This window comes from Cryptomeria japonica, chromosome 2, assembly GCF_030272615.1.
Source record: "Cryptomeria japonica chromosome 2, Sugi_1.0, whole genome shotgun sequence".
Lineage (NCBI taxonomy): Eukaryota > Viridiplantae > Streptophyta > Pinopsida > Cupressales > Cupressaceae > Cryptomeria > Cryptomeria japonica.
This window is the reverse complement of record NC_081406.1, coordinates 671,403,837-671,421,298: the sequence shown is the minus strand read 5'-3', so window position 1 is coordinate 671,421,298 and position 17,462 is coordinate 671,403,837.

Genomic DNA, 17,462 nt, shown 5'->3' with positions numbered 1-17,462 from the left:
TTTTTTAAGAGATCATTTTTTAATTTTTATATTCACATAAAGTGGATCAACTTTCTTTTGGAGAACAGAATATTTTTTTTATGAATGTTATGGGGTGGATCTTCTATCCCATTCACATCTACAATTATACATTATCCTTGAGTAAATAGATCATCAAATTTTTTATTAACAAAAGCCTCTAAGTTCAATCTTAATTCAAAGAAGAAAAGAGACACTTAGAGACACATTTGGGTGATCCTTAATAATTAACGAACCAATGCAAAGAAGTTTATATAGAAATTGGTGAACAACTAAGTGACCCATGGTAACAAGATTTAAAGACATTTATTGGGAATGTATGTTAAAAGAGTAATCCTTTTTGGCCTCATACTTATAACTACATATCAATAATTTCTATGTACCAAAGTTGATATAATATTTTGTTACAAATTGGACCCTAAAGAATATAGGTGGTCCACACAACCATCTAAAGAGGTCACTATTTCTCTCAAAGAACTTTGAATCTTGTTATATTAAATTTGACAAATTAATTCCATTTTCACTAAGATATGAGGATGAAAAAGTGAATATAAAAAGTATGAAAAAAAAAAAGTTTCAAACTTTTGTACATCCATACACAAAGAGGATCACATAACCTTTTAAAGCATCTTTCACTAATACATTTTTTTCTATCTTGAGTGTTACTTTAGCTAAAAAAAATTAAATATCTTTTAAGTATCCTCTAAATTTATTGGCTGTAAAGCATCTACTTATAATGGGTGGCTATCACCCTTATAAACTGTCTGGGGAGCAAACCTAGAAAAGATAGCTCACCTGTTGCCTAATTTTTTATGGATCGTTACTATATGTAGTAGCATGTCTATTTTGTATTTTAAACAAGATAACTAATTATCCATGCCTATTCTCGTGAAAATATTTGTTGATCCCCTTGCTACCAATCATTGGACAATATTTTATATTTATGCAGAATATTATATGATCTTTGGCAAATGACAAATGCATAATACTATGTTCTTTCTTTGCACCAAAAATAAAGTTTAATTGATAACTATGATACTAACTATATTGTTTCCTCTATGGTGAGGTTATGCCTTCAAAGCATATGGTGAATGTGCTATTACACCCAAATGATGCAATACTTTGAGAAGAAGACTATCTTCTATGTGTCTTTGAATCAAATGGGCAAAATATGAAAGTAGCTTCTGAAGAATCAGTATGGCCTTGAAAATTTATGGAAGAGTTCCATTTGGATACATGTAACAGTACCATCTTACACGAAGTTACTTTACTCCCAGAAAATATCATTTCTAAAGATAAAAATGAACATTGAAGATCATGAGCACCTCACTCAAGTGAAAGCATTTTATAATAAAGGCACCTTGAAGATCATGGGAACCTCACTCAAGTGAAATAATTCTATAATAGAGGGACCTTGAAGATAATGGACACCTCACTCAAGTGAATCATTCTATAATAAAGACACTTTGAAGATCATGGGCACATGCGATATATTGGAATTTTAGCCATCACTTTGAAATCCTCTGTGCAGTGATTGGTTTTAGGTGATGCCATTAAGGGGGAGTGTACATGACACCACCTAGTCGCTAAATCCTAGATGTAAGACCTAATAGGCATAAGACCTTTAGGCATTATATGCTCCAAATTCAAACAATGCTTGGCCTTAGGTGATGCCATTGAGGGGGAGTGTGCATGCCAATGACACCACCTTGTGGCTAAATCCTAGTTTTTTAAATCCTACAGGTAGGCATATGTCCTAATGGGTATGAAATAAGACCTATATAGGCATTAGTAAGTCCTTTAAGCTTGCAGATAGGCATATGTAAGTCCCTTTTTATTTTAAATACTGTAGGTGGGCATTAGTAAGTCCTATAGGCACATTTGTGCTTAAGTCCTACGGGCATATTGTAAATTATTCTCGTTGTCAATCTTCCAGTTGTGAAAGCATTGTATTAAGTCCCACGGGCACTATGTAATGAACCTGGGGAAAAGCTAATTTGAGGAGACCGCGGCTCCAATGTAATTTTTTAAGACCTCATAGCATTGTTTTTAAAACACTGGGATTATAAATTATGACAAGATGACTTTCATGTAGTCCGGAATACATGATCTTCATGTTGGCATATATTTGTGTCCTTGTTTATCACTATCAAAAAAGACCTACATTACTGGCGTGCTTCATTTTTTCTTTTATCGAAATTGACATGTGATCTCCTATTAACATTAAGGGGGAGTATTAGAACATAATGTTATTAGGGATCACATCCTTATAACATTTATATATAATGTTCTAATATAAGGTTACAAAATCTTACATATTTTATGCTTTATAAGCATATCCCATTTGAAATAATTATAATCTAATAACTATTAGATTATTGATTATTTGTGAGTGGGGGTTATTGAAAAGGTGTGACTGGTGAAGCCACCCTTCCTCCTATATTTAAGGAGGTTCTCTCTTATTTGAGAGGTGTGTGAATTTGGAGCTTTATGGTGAGTTGTATCACTATGCACAAGAGGTATTATTGACCATGTGGAAGTATTGGAGGAGTATCCCCAGGTTCATGTCTATTATGTGATAGACTATACTTGTGTTTTAATTAAATGATGCTTTATGGGGTTTTTTACCCAAAAGGATTTTTCCCATGTATATCCTGTGTAATGTGTACATTTATGCATGTATGTTTCAAATTTCATTTACTTTATGATCTTGTTTATAATGATTAGTATCCTAAGATCATGTAAAGCGGAAAAATCGAACCCTAGTCGTTCTCCCCTCCCCAACTCCAAGGAGAGAGAAGGGGGAGTCACTAGGGTTGATGGTTTTCACTTAGGGGAGGCCTTACATTCAAAAGAGGGGTTGAAACCCACAAGATCCAATCCCACGCAATGCAAGATTGGATTCTATATGAGTTTCAAGGGTTAAGACATCAAGGATACCCTCTTTTGTAAAGAAATGTAGATAGAAAGATTGAACTAGGAATGCATGTAAAGTGGGAAATATTCACTTATAAACAGAGATAGGGATATGATATGAAGCTGCGAACCTGGAATTAGCAGTAAAATGTCGAGACGGTGTTGTTCTGCAAATTTGAGCGAAAGTTGACGGGACGATGGCGCCCGGCGTGCACACGGTCCTCCGAAAAATCCGTGAAACGAAGGTGGATCTGTTCGTCTCTGCACAAGGATTCCAGATCTTCAATTACAGCCGCATACTTGCAACCTACACACAAAAAAGAGAGGATGATTGGGGGGTTAGGGATGAGGGGTTTGCCTTTAGGTCAAACCCCGGTTTTGGAATTAACCAAGAAATGAGAATGTTGTAAATGTAAATGTTTGTAATGTAAACAAGTACTGATACCTTGTTGTAAGAATGTTTGTATTCCTACATGCGAAGGTGTAAATGTTGTTGTATGTTGTATGTTGTATGTGATCTCCTCTTCAATGGTTGAATCCTTGTCTTGAATGCAACGCTTGGCCTTGAATGGAGACTTAGAGTGATCAATTGCTTGAAGGAATGCTTGAATGCTTGAATGCTTGAATGCTTGAATATTTGAATGCTTGAATATCGCTTTTGCCTTTTTTCCATCTACCAAATGGGAGAGGAAATGTAGTTTATATACTTGTCAATTAGGGTTAAAAGACTGATTTTCCCGACCTTAGGGCAACCAGGAAATGTTATTTTCCAATTTGCAAACATAAAGACCCGAAGCCCCATAAGAGACCGGGCCCAAAATAGGGCCAGGGACCAGGGCATTGGGTGCCATGGTCCTGGGGGACCAGAGCGCCCTAGTCCTGAAGGACCAGGGCGCTGGGCGCCATGGTCCCACCTCCAGGGGCAGCAGGGTGCAAGGAGGATCAGGCCAGGGTGCTGAGAAATGCAGTTTTTGATGTCATGAACAAGTTTCGGGGTCTCCATTCAGGTTCCGTGTTGCATCGCCATCATGAAGACCCAAATGTAGTCAAAATTGCAAGTGTCGCAATTTTAGGATGCTACATTTAGCCCCCACTTTAGCGGGAGTATAAGCGTACGCCAATACTTCTGGTAAAGTACAAGGAAACAACATTGAAAAACTTTCACCACGTCAAGGAGGCAAGATACACCAAGCCCCCAGTGGACTAAGGATCTTACGAATTCGATTGACAAAGTAAAAGGGAAGATCACGAGGGAGAACCATGACCGTCAGTAGTAAGGTTCCCTCACTATGAGTCATGCAAGAAAGATATCAAAAATTTTCAAGGCAAAGCTAAATTTGTCAAGAAATTTTCAAGTATCTTGAAAAGATATGAACGGGATGTATGCCCCCCTACGTTAAAGCGATCGCACACGCCTCACCGGGGGTGATTGCTTTAAGGTAGTGATACATATAAGAAATGAAAAAGGGAAAGGAGCACGTTATCACAAGGATTTAGCCCCCAAGTGTGAGATAAGCCCAAGGGTAATAGACACAAAACACAAAGCACAAGGTGACTTCGCTTTCCTCGGGGTCAGTATGCTGTATGATAATTCATGTATATCATATGTATGTATGCATAATTGTTCTTCATTCCCCAATCAAGGAAGGTCACCTAGAAGAAGGGAACACATGCGTCTTTTGAGTCAACGTGAGAGAGACCAAAAGAGATCTCAATGTTTTGCATCGTCCTCAAGTAGACAACACCAAGGACAACAAATAGAAGAATGAGAATAACACATAGAAGAAGCAACAAAAGAGAGGAGGGGAGAATCTGCTATGCTAATGAAACTAGTCTAGCACGTCATCTACCCCCCCGATCTTGCTGATCAATATTTCGGGAAGGTAGGAAACACGAAAGAGGAGGAACATCCAACACAGCAGACAGAGCTATCACAAGATCCAAACAAGGGCTATGTTCATGTTCCGAGCCACGTTGTTCTTGTCTAGGAGCTAGGATAAGTGCTTTAGAAAATGCGTTAGATAAATGGTTATCAACATCAACATATTCATATTCACTATTAGAATGAACAGGAGTAACATTTTCATCTATATCATCATCAAGATTTATAAAAATAGGATCTTTAACTCGCACAGGATCAAGACCATCATGCATCTTATGTTTAGGAGATTTCGACTCAATCGTCGGCTGAGGAGAAAATGGAATAATATTAGCTGAAGGTGTTTTTGGGGATTGCAAAGTTTGAGAAGCAGTTGCCTGAGCTCTAAGACGACGCTTTTGTCGGCGTTCACGTGCAGAACAATTTCGTCTAGTCTTAGTAGGAAGTTGAGAAGATTGAGGAGGAGGAATATTCTCATCCTTATCACTTGGGTGTTTAGGTTGAGGTCTCTTAGGTTGAACAATAGGAGAAGAGGAACCTCTCTTCTCTCCATAAGAGGAAGGAGGAGGAACTGCTCCATATAAGGGAGGAATATTTGGTTTAGGAAGGAGACCAAGCCCATCATGACGAGGAGGTATAGGTCTACTTTTAGGAATTTTATTAGATATAGGCATAGTCACATTCATAGGGATGGGTTGGGAATCTTCTTGAGGAAAGACATTAGTTTTATCTTTCAAAGGAAGAACTTCCTTCTCAAGAACGATAGGAATGTCAAGTTTGGGTGTTCTAGGTTCACTTAGAGAAAGGATCATATCTTTTTTCCAGTTTTGATAAGATTTAAAAAGATGATCACTTCGCAGAGGAAGAGATTGGAATTGTTTAGGCCAAAAGTAATCAATAGGAATGCTAGAAGTTCTTTCAGCTGGTTTAAAGAGACTATGATTGACAATAACAACTTCACCATTATGGGGAAATTTCAAACACTTGTGGATAGGAGAAGCAATAGCTTTCATGGAAGATAGCCAAGGATAGCCTAGCTTCACACGAAATTGTTCAGATGATGGAATAATAGCAAAGTCCACATCAAGGGATTTGTTATGGACCTCAATAGGTAATGTAATAGAACCAATTGCAGGAGAAGAAAAGGCATCAAATAGTTTCACAACCACATTTGTTTCGTCATAGATCACTTGATTCAATTGCAAAGTAAAAAGGAATTCTTCAGTAATGACATTAATCATGCAAGAAGGATCAATAAGCACTCTACGACAAGGTGTATTCTTGACTTTTGCAACTATATATAAAGGACCATCAGGTGCCCTGATAGTTTCACTGGAATCAAATGTGATGGAAGGTTCTTTAGGGATTTTTTGCTGCTCCACAAAGTTAATCACATTAGGAGTCATAGACACAAGATCATCAGGTGAGATAGAGGAATCAGTAGTATCAATCGCATTAGAGGTATGAGAAGGCAATGGATCAGTAAAAATCTGAAGATTTTGGTTAGGAGGAGCTACAGATGTATTGCCTTTATCATTCACACCAGAAACATAGATAGTATTATTATCAATCAAATCTTGAATTTTACCCTTTAAAGCAAAACATTTTTCAGTATCATGCCCAGGATGACGATGAAATTGACAAAAAGATTTGTTATCAAAATAGGGTGAATTAATCTTTGCAGGATCTATTTGCCTTATAGGAGGGAGAGTAAGCACATTTTGTTCCAATAACTTATTCATAATACTATGCAATGATTCATTCAAAGGAGTAAACTTTCTTTCTTTCTTGAAAAACTTAGAAATAGGAAGCACACCTGATGCTGCATTCACATTGTTGTTGATGATGTTTTCATTGAATTTAATGGACTCTCTGTTCGGTTTAAACTTCCCAAATGGTTGTTGACTACTATCACCCTTATCACTCGGAGCCATAGGATTTGCTTGTTCCATTTGGCTCACGGTCAGTTGATAATTGTGAAGAGTCGCGCACAACTGTTGGAAAGAAGTAAACTCAAAAAACAGGAGTTTTTCTCTAATATCTTTTTGTAAATTAGAAATAAAGATTCTTTGAATATCATTGTCAGGCACTAGAAAAGAAATTTGAGCATACAAATGCTTATATCTACCAATGAAATCAGTCACTTTTTCTTTAACACCTTGTTTACAATGCATTAAATCAATCAAAGTAACTTTAGGACTTATATTGTTTTGAAATTGTTGAATAAAAGCATTTGCAAGTTGTTCGAAAGAAGAAATAGAATAGGAAGGCAACGAGCAATACCATTGTAGGACTTTATCTCTTAATGTTCTAGTAAACAGTTTTGCAAGCAACCTTTGGTCATAAGCAAAATCGGTACATATTGTTTGAAAGGTCTTAACATGTGTTAGAGGATCACCCTTACCATTATAAAGCTCCAAATGTGGAATTTCAACATGTTTAGGGGGGATAGCTCGAACAATGTCAAGAGAAAGTGGGCTCACGACATCAAATGTGGGCACACTAAACTTAGATTGATTCATAGAGGCAATTTGTTGCTGTAAAGAAGAGACAGTTTGTGCAAGATTGTTAATGGTCGCTTCAGTCGAAGAGTTCATATTAGACGTGTTAGATTGTGATGGAGGTGTTATGTTATTGAAAGAAGGTAGAGAGTAAGGTGGCGGGACACTATGATAGTTAGTCATAGGAGATGATTGGAAAGGAGCAACACTACAAGGAGGAATGGAATGATTAAACGAATTGCCCCCTTGCATCGTGTTCATTTGTGGAGATATAATAGGAACACTCATTGAAGGAATGAATGAAGAAGTCAGATTGAATGAAGGAAGAGGGTTGATTGAAGAAGAGGGATTGCCCCCATGACTGGTGATCATAGGGGGAATATCTTGTGTTGAAGTAGTCATTATGTTTGATGTAAAAGTAGGTATACTAGCAATAGGAGTCGTCAAAGGAATATAATGATTGACTTGAGTAGGAGGTTGTGTATAACCTAAAGTTTCGGCACAACTCTTCATAGGCATCACATTCGAATCCACAATGTGTGCAATACCACGCAAAATATCAATTCCATTCTTATCACTTTGAACCATACATTTTAGACCCTCAATTAATGAAAGAGCTTCGCTATCAGGGTATTCTTGAGACATCCATTGTCGAAAATCATCAAATTGGTTATCCAATTTTGAAAGTTGTTCCACAGAAACCTCATGGAGAGCTTCTTCATCATTAAGAGGATTAGAGGAATTACCCATGTCCTCGTTAAAAAGGCCATTCAAATTAGGTTCCATCTCCTCGGTAATTACACCTTGGAAAGACTTAAACCTAATTCTTCGTCTAACGGGAATAGTGTAAGTAGGGCTTATTGTTGTAAAACTCATGCACTAAAGAGAGAGAGAAGATTTTGAATTTTAGAGGTAGCAAATTTCAATAAAACCAGCCAATCTCCTAGATTTAAGCTGTTAAATGCAATCAGGACAATCTCCCAAAATTTTGGAAAAAATGTCTGGGACCGTGGCGCTCGGAGTGCACACAGTCCTCGCAACTTTTTTCGAAATTTTCAGGGATGAAAGTAATGATGATTTTAAAGCTAATCTGAAAAAATTGAGTGATTCTACGATCTGTAGATAGGCCAAATTAAAGTTGCAATCTCAAAATTGAACCCTACCAAGATTGTTGAAAAATGTAAAATTTGAATTTTGAAAAGGAGGGGGAAACTGAAATTTATGATTTTAGAGGGAATACTGAAAGCAATGCAGGCTTTGAAATTTAAAAGTTGACTCGATTTCATGCAAAAATTCAATTTTGAAAGTGGAAATCAAGATTGTTGCAATTAAACACTTAATTTCAAAAGTCACAAACTGCAAAAATTTGAATAAAGCACTGAAATTTCGAATGAATGCTAACACACTTTTCAGATTTAGGACTGTAAGAAACACAATTCTGATATGAATTTCAATTTCAATGATTTTTGAATGATTAGAAGCCTCAATCCAAGCAATCGCTAGACCAACTTTGACTTTAATTTTGAAAGTGTTAAAATTGATAAAATCAGCCAAAATTCTGGATTCTAGCAGAAAAATACAGTAAGATCTAGCTCCCAAAATTTCGGAAAAAATGTCGAGGACGATGGCGCTCGGGGTGCACACGGTCCTTGCAACTTTTTTCCAAATTTTCAGGGATGAAAGATATTGTGATTTTATTGCGGAATCCAAAGTTACAGCCGATTTGGAGGTGTTTTGATCAGTGAAATTATCAGTCAAAGGTTGAATCAGGAAGGTTTTAAAAATTAGGGTTTTGACACTTAACCACTTAATTTCTAGAATTAGAGCACAAATATGAATTGGTAATTTGCAATAGAAGGGTAGATCTGAAACAAGCATTAACAATTAAACATTTCACAAGCTCAATTACTAAAAAGAAAATTTTAGGGTTTTTATGCAATTAGCCTCTAAAATTTGCAAAAGATCAAACATGGAAATATGATTAAGGAAGCAAATTTTTCAGATCTAACCATGAATAATCAGAATGAGAATGTTCACGTCGGGTTCACCAAAATGTAAAGCGGAAAAATCGAACCCTAGTTGTTCTCCCCTCCCCAACTCCAAGGAGAGAGAAGGGGGAGTCACTAGGGTTGATGGTTTTCACTTAGGGGAGGCTTTACATTCAAAAGCGGGGTTGAAACCCACAAGATCCAATCCCACGCAATGCAAGATTGGATTCTATATGAGTTTCAAGGGTTAAGACATCAAGGATACCCTCTTTTGTAAAGAAATGTAGATAGAAAGATTGAACTAGGAATGCATGTAAAGTGGGAAATATTCACTTATAAATAGAGATAGGGATATGATATGAAGTTGCGGACCTGGAATTAGCAGTAAAATGTCGAGACGGTGCTGTTCTGCAAATTTGAGCGAAATTTGACGGGACGATGGCGCCCGGCGTGCACACGGTCCTCCGAAAAATCCGCGAAATGAAGGTGGATCTGTTCGTCTCTGCACAAGGATTCCAGATCTTCAATTACAGCCGCATACCTGCAACCTACACACAGAAAAGAGAGGACGATTGGGGGGTTAGGGATGAGGGGTTTGCCTTTAGGTCAAACCCCGGTTTTGGAATTAACCAAGAAATGAGAATGTTGTAAATGTAAATGTTTGTAATGTAAACAAGTACTGATACCTTGTTGTAAGAATGTTTGTATTCCTACATGCGAAGGTGTAAATGTTGTTGTATGTTGTATGTTGTATGTGATCTCCTCTTCAATGGTTGAATCCTTGTCTTGAATGCAACACTTGGCCTTGAATGGAGACTTAGAGTGATCAATTGCTTGAAGGAATGCTTGAATGCTTGAATGCTTGAATGCTTGAATATTTGAATGCTTGAATATCACTTTTGCCTTTTTTCCATCTACCAAAATGGGAGAGGAAATGTAGTTTATATACTTGTCAATTAGGGTTAAAAGACTGATTTTCCCGACCTTAGGCCGACCAGGAAATGTTATTTTCCAATTTGCAAACATAAAGACCCGAAGCTCCATAAGAGACCGGGCCCAAAATAGGGCCAGGGACCAGGGCACTAGGCGCCATGGTCCTGGGGGACCAGGGCGCTGGGTGCCCTAGTCCTGAAGGACCAAGGCGCTAGGCGCCATGGTCCCACCTCCAGGGGCAGCAGGGTGCAAGGAGGATCAGGCCAGGGTGCTGAGAAATGCAGTTTTTGATGTCATGAACAAGTTTCGGGGTCTCCATTCAGGTTCCGTGTTGCATCGCCATCGTGAAGACCCAAATGCAGTCAAAATTGCAAGTGTCGCAATTTTAGGATGCTACAGATCATAATTTCTAACAGATAATGATAGCCATTATCATCTTCTCGAGGTTTAATTAATTTATGTTTAGTCTCAACACATCAAGCCGACCTATATTTTGTATCCTCTTCATTATCCTCAAGTGCAACAACAACATATACATGTCCTACAGAATTAAAATAAATAACTGACATGACATATAATTTCACCAATCTATGTATATACATGGTATAATAAAGTGCAAAAGAACTGAACTAAATTTTAAATTAAATTACCTTTTGTACAAGGTCCGAAACACAATCATAATCATCCGATGCAAATAATTAATCATTGCATTCAATAGTTGTTTCACATTGATCATGTGTTTGAGCGAGTGTCAATAATCTTTACTTCCACTCTTCAACCCATTCAGTATTCTCGCATGCTTCCAAATCGCCTGGAATACAAAACTGACAAAGATATGCAGGCTCCCTTGTCTAGATGGTCCATATGATTGCATTGAACTCTTAAATGAATGATATTTTATTGATCCACTAATTGTCTCATAATCAAGTCTTGGCACAATGTTCTCTTCTTCAACTAACCAAAAGAATCATTGAATTGTGGAGTTCAGGCTTAGTACAATAGATAATCCTATATTGCACCAATCCACAATCACACGTGCATCTTTAAATTTTACTTCATCCTCAAATTTTAATTGCTATACAAGAAGAATTATTTTAATACATGCACCAACTCCATCATGATCTCCTTTGCCATGCCCAATTTTAAAAAAAACCTCCACATGTGTTGGATATTATTTTTCTTGTGAGCCCTGCTTAACCAATAAAACATTAAAGCATTCCTGGATTGTCCCGTACAATTATCTGACCATATAAGATATTCTATCATTTAGATTCCTCTTTCTCTTAAATTTGTATAAAATATGTTGAAACAATATTGAACAAAATCTGACAAGTGCATCTGGTTATCACTGAATGGAAATGGGGCTCCCTAAAAAAAAAATCTATCATCTACATGTCTACAAACAATATAAACAAAAATAACCACCTACACTGAATTGTAAAACTAAGATTGGATTTCCTCTTGTGGAGCAAGAGTAAAGTTTTCTGCAAAATCCACCACTGATAGTATACTTCCATCTGGAAATGAATTTCTACATATGCGAAATTGACTACCAAGCCATCCGACATGTTGAGAATGTCTCACATATTTTGGTACAATCTTACTTTTAAATTTTGACATGAATGCATGTACACAAACTTTTTGTGTGTGATCAAATCGACATACTTTCCCATTTTTCCATCCTTTAAAGGATACTCAACATTCTTAAATCTTTTAACATCCATTAGTTGTTGCCCAAAATCATTTTCAATTCTCTCATGCATACATTCTTCTAATAATGAAAATTTGCCACAACTAGTGCATTTTCCAAAAAATACTTTCAAACTTAAATTAACTAATTCCTCGTTAGATATTTCACAAAATAAACCTACTACAAACTCCTTGATTGTTTCGCATAGCATATCAATACCACATTCCTACTTAAGCATGTTAGTATGCAAAGTACAATGTATATATCAAAAAATATCACAATAATAATGAAATTGCACGTGTTTAACAACAATAAAAGATTCATTGCTTATTAATATTTACATACCAAGGATTACATTTTTCAAATGATCTTTGACTTATGGTAATATTTCCAAGTAACACTGTATCATCCAAATTTTTTCTATAAAATTCAATTTGAGTTGTGTATAATAGGTGTTTTGGACGAGGATCACAAATTTTGGACCCCACTTTTAGTTTCAAAACATCTCTACCATTAGACAATACCCTTGAATTACCTTGCCAATACTTTTCAACCAAAGATTCGATTTCAATATTTAATTTAATGTCAAACCTTGGGAGTTGACCACTAAAACTCCAACATTGGTTGATTGGATTGTTTTCAATGCTTTCTCTTCTCCTTGCAACTCTTGGGTCAATGTTTTAGGATGCATCTTTAAAATTCCATTGATGTTGCTTAACATTTTTTTATTCGAAGTTGTTTTATTCACTATAGTAGTCGTTATAACTCATAGTGTTGCATTATTATCTTTAGATCGACTCTTTTTTTTGTAGACTCAATGACACTTGTAACGATAGACATAACATGCTTAAGTGATTCATCTTTTTTGTCGATTTCAAAAAAATGCCTAACTTCTTCATTAATTTTATCATTTTCCACATTTCCATCAATTGCATTGTCAAATGACATTGAAATGATAGCTTTTTTGGATTAAAAATTTTGTTGTATATTCTATTGGCATGCATTCTTATCTGTCTCCAAGAAATCTTACTAGGAAGATCGTCCAAAGCATTACTTTCAATTTTGAAAAAATAAGATGAAGCATTTTAATTTCCGTTGTGTTCATAAGGATTTTCATTTTCACCAACACAAGGGAATTCATTTTCAATTTCTCTTTGTACCATTTTGTCGTGAACAAAATCAATCTCAACATTGGTATATCCAAGTTCCAATAAATGATCAATATGAATATCATCTATAATCACATTTTTCATATCTTTCGAAGGCCGATTTGAAGATGTACCTAGATTTGAGGATGTACTAGGATTAGTTTTCATAATCATATTATCTTCCACATTCAAATCTTCCATATTTGCAATCATTTACATCCATCCTATTCCCCATGGGATCTTCAAAGATGTTTTTCTCTTCAGTTATCTTGGATCCAAATGCATCAATATTATTCATTTCTTGAATCTTTGTTCTTCCATCTATTTGTCATTTTGTCTCCTCCTGTATGCTTGAATTTCCTTAGGGGTCATTGTGAGAGTTGAGAAATACAACACCACAGGAGCCTAAAGATCTCTACAAGCTAAATAACCTGTTACAAGGAGAAGCAAGGAAGCAAATAACAGAAAAAACAATACACAAAAAATATGCTCAAAAGATGAGAGCTCAATATTCACAAAATGTGTATTGTGATAATGATACAAGGAAAATAAAATTAACCTCTAATAGGTTAAGAAACCCTAAAAAGGAAAACGTAGGCTTGCACATAATAATTAATAAAAGAATTAATTATTATGCACCTAATGTTAGCTTAAGTGTAAAAGGAGATAATAGGGAACTTAAAGAATTAAACAAATGTTATTTAATTAATCAAGTAAAGACCCGATTACTCTAACACCCCCCCCCTTAAGCTAGACTTAGGGAGAAGCTAAAACCTAGAACAACTACTGAAAGTAGGAAAGATGGGTCCCAACAACAAGGCCCGATCAGGCACCCAAATACAATGAAATCTCTATGAAACGGAGAAAAAGGAGAAAACCCAGTGGGAAAAAACTCCTCTCCAAAAAGAGATAAAAGAACATGTTGAAAGAAGAAGAAGGAAGGAAGGCCTCATAAAGACCCCCCAAGGACAACTTCCTTCACCCCAAGCATAGAGCGCAACTGAAGATAGCGCAATGATGCAAAAGGTTTCGTGAAGATGTTTGCAACCTGCTCGACAGTGGGAATGTACTCCAGAATGAGAGAACCATCCTGAATCAATTGGTGGATAAAATGCATGTGAAGCTCAATGTGCTTCGTCCGTTGATGCTCTACCGGGTTGCGGGAAATATGAATAGCACTCTTATTGTCACACCAAAGAACAGTGGGACTATCAGGAGGAAAACAAAACTCAGTCATCAACTGTCGAAGCCATAAGATCTCCTGATTGGCGAGCACAACAACTCTGTACTCAGCCTCTGTAGATGATAATGCATGAGCAGTCTGCTTCTTGCAAGACCATGTGACAGGACCAGAGCCAAGACAGAAAACAAAGCCAAAAGTAGACTTCCGATCAGTGACATCACCAGCCCAATTTGAGTCAGTGTAGCCAACAATGTGAGGTTCCCCTAGTGTGTAGTGAATGCCATGAGAAATAGAGCCCTGAATGTACCACAAAATATGTTTGGCAGCTTGCCAATGACTCTCATGAGGGTCATGGGAGAATCAAGAGACAAGGCCAACCGCAAAGGAAAGATCAAGATGGGTGTGAGTCAGGTACAACAAACTGCCAACCAACTGCTTGTAAAGTGTAGAATCTACTGAAGGAGTGGGACAAGTAGTAATCAAAACAACCCATGACTGAAAAAGAGTGGGAGAAGGCTTGAAATCAAGAATGCCAAAGTGCTGAAGCATGTCAAGAGCATACTTTTGTTGGTAAATGTAGATCCCATCAGAAGACTGAATCACCCGAAGACCAAGGAAATAGTGCAGAAGACTGAGATCTGTCATCTCAAACAGGTCCATCAAGGCTCGCTGAAAATGCTGAATCATAGAGGATGAGCTACCTGTGATGAGGAGATCATCAACATATAGCACAAGAATCAGGATCTCACCCTCAAGAAGCTGAATATACACTATGCGATCAGAATGACTACGGGTGAAACTAGTGGAGAGCAAGAAAGAATCCATCTTCTCATACCAATCCCGAGGGGCCTGTTTGAGACCATACAATGAACGTCGAAGTCTACAAACCAAAGAACTACCCCACACAAATCCCTGAGGCTGCTCCATATAGATTTCCTCCTGTAGGTCCACATGCAAGAAGGCACTCTTCACATCCATCTAAAAAACGAGCCATCCCGAGAAGCTACAAGAGATAGTACAAAGCGAATAGAGTTCATCTTGGCGACATGGGCAAATGTCTTAGAGTAATCAATACCCTCAACCTGTGAGAAACCCTTCGCAACAAGACGTTCTTTATACTTATCAATCAAACCATCAACAACATACTTAGTACGATAGAACCAACGACACCTAACCATCTTTCTGCCCTTAGGAAGAGGACAAAGATCCCAAGTATGATTCCTCATCAAAGAAGAATACTCCTCCTCCATAGAACAATCCCACTCAAGGTGTCTTTTGGCCTCTGAAAACTTCTAAGGATCATTTAAAATGGCACGAATCAAAAGACTAGAACTCATAGTATGAGAACGGGTGCGACGAGTATCTGAAGGATCATCAACCATAGAACCTGTCGCCTCAATAGTAAAGCGAGCCCACTTGGGCATCTGAGGTGGAGCAGGTGGAGGTGGGGGTGGTGGATCATCATCACCATCATCAGAATCATCCTCAAAATAATCCTGAAGAGATGTAGTGGGAGGAGTAGGCAGAGGAGTAGACATTGGAGTCAGGGTATCCACTGTGGGAAGGCGCTCATCAAACTAAACATCCCGTCGAAACAGGACCTCTCTGGAATCAAGATCAAACAACCTGTATGCCTTAATATCCTCACAATAGCCAACAAAAATGAGGGGTCGGCCTTTCTGCTCCATTGCTTTCCTTTGAGCATCAGGAATAAAAGCCCATGCCTCACTGCCAAATACTCAGAAAAAAGAAACATCAGGCTTGTCATGAGACCAAGCGTCCTCAGGAGTCATATGTCGAATCGCCTTGTGAGGCATCCGTTTCTGAATATAGTTGGCACAATTGACTGCCTCAGCCCAAAAAGACGAATCCATGGACCTGGACTGAATCATACAATTCGCTATCTCTCGTAAAGTTTTGTTCTTGCGCTCAACGACACCATTTTGCTGAGGAGTGTAGGGAACAATAAACTGATGCTGCAAACCATGCTCAGTGCAAAAATATCTAAAAGCCTAATTCACATACTCCCCCATTATCTGTACGTATCTGTCAAATAGAACAACCAGACTGCTTCTCTACAAATGTCTCGAAGATTCGAAATGAATCAATGACATCAGACTTGTACTTAAGAAAGTACACCCATGCGTGTCTGGAGAAGTCATCAATAAAAGTGAGTACATACTTGGCCCCAGAAAAAGAAGGAGTGGGAAATGACATGAGATCACTGTGAATCAACTCCAGGGGTGCCAAAGCATGAGGGGATCTTCCCTTTGGAAAGGGATCTCTGTGATGCTTGCCAAGCACACAACCATGACAAACACTATCAGTGCAGGAAATCTGTGGGAGCCCAAGAACAAGTACCTGTGTACTCATCTGCTGAAGATATCTGTAATTGACATGGCCCAAGCGCTCATGCCAAAGCTTACTCATTGAATTTGCATGTGCTATAAGAGACGAACCTGCACTCACAGAGGGCTCAAATTCCATCAAATCGATACACGAGATGCAGTATCAACAATCCTAGTAGCCACAACCAAATCAGAGTCATGGAGGTCCCGAATAACCACATCATGTGGTGAAAACTCAATTGTCTTACCAGAGCCATAATGACAAATCTGATAAATGGATAGGAGGTTCGTCGAGATGTCAGAGACAATCAGAACATCCTGCAGAGTACCCCCATCCAAAGAGACAAAACCTGAACCCAAGACTGGAAGCTGAACTGAATCACCCACTGCAATTTGTGAAGTACCACAAGAGGCAAGAGAAGGAACCAATTGCTTAGTGTGAGTCATATGGTGAGAAGCATCATAATTTAATATCCAAGTGGACCCATAGGTCGAAGCTCGAGCAGCTCGAGCATGACCTTTCCTTGTGGAAGGAGAAGATGCCTAAGGTGAGGAGATGTGATGCTGCTGCATGGCTTCCTCTAACTTAGCCTCTAAGCATTTCCAACACCTGGAAACTGGATGTCCTTCCTTGCCACAAAAACTACAAGTGTCTCTTGATTTCTTCTTAGTCTTCGAGGAAGACTCACCAGACTGTGAAGATTTCCCATGTTTAAGAGGAAATGGTGGTTTAGAATCAGACTTAGGAGGTGGCTTGGAGGAATGCTCATTGCCTACAGAATTCTTCTTTGGCTTCGGTTTCAGCTTTTGCTTCTCCTTAGAGGACTGAGAAACCAATGCTTTGTTCTTGGACCTTGA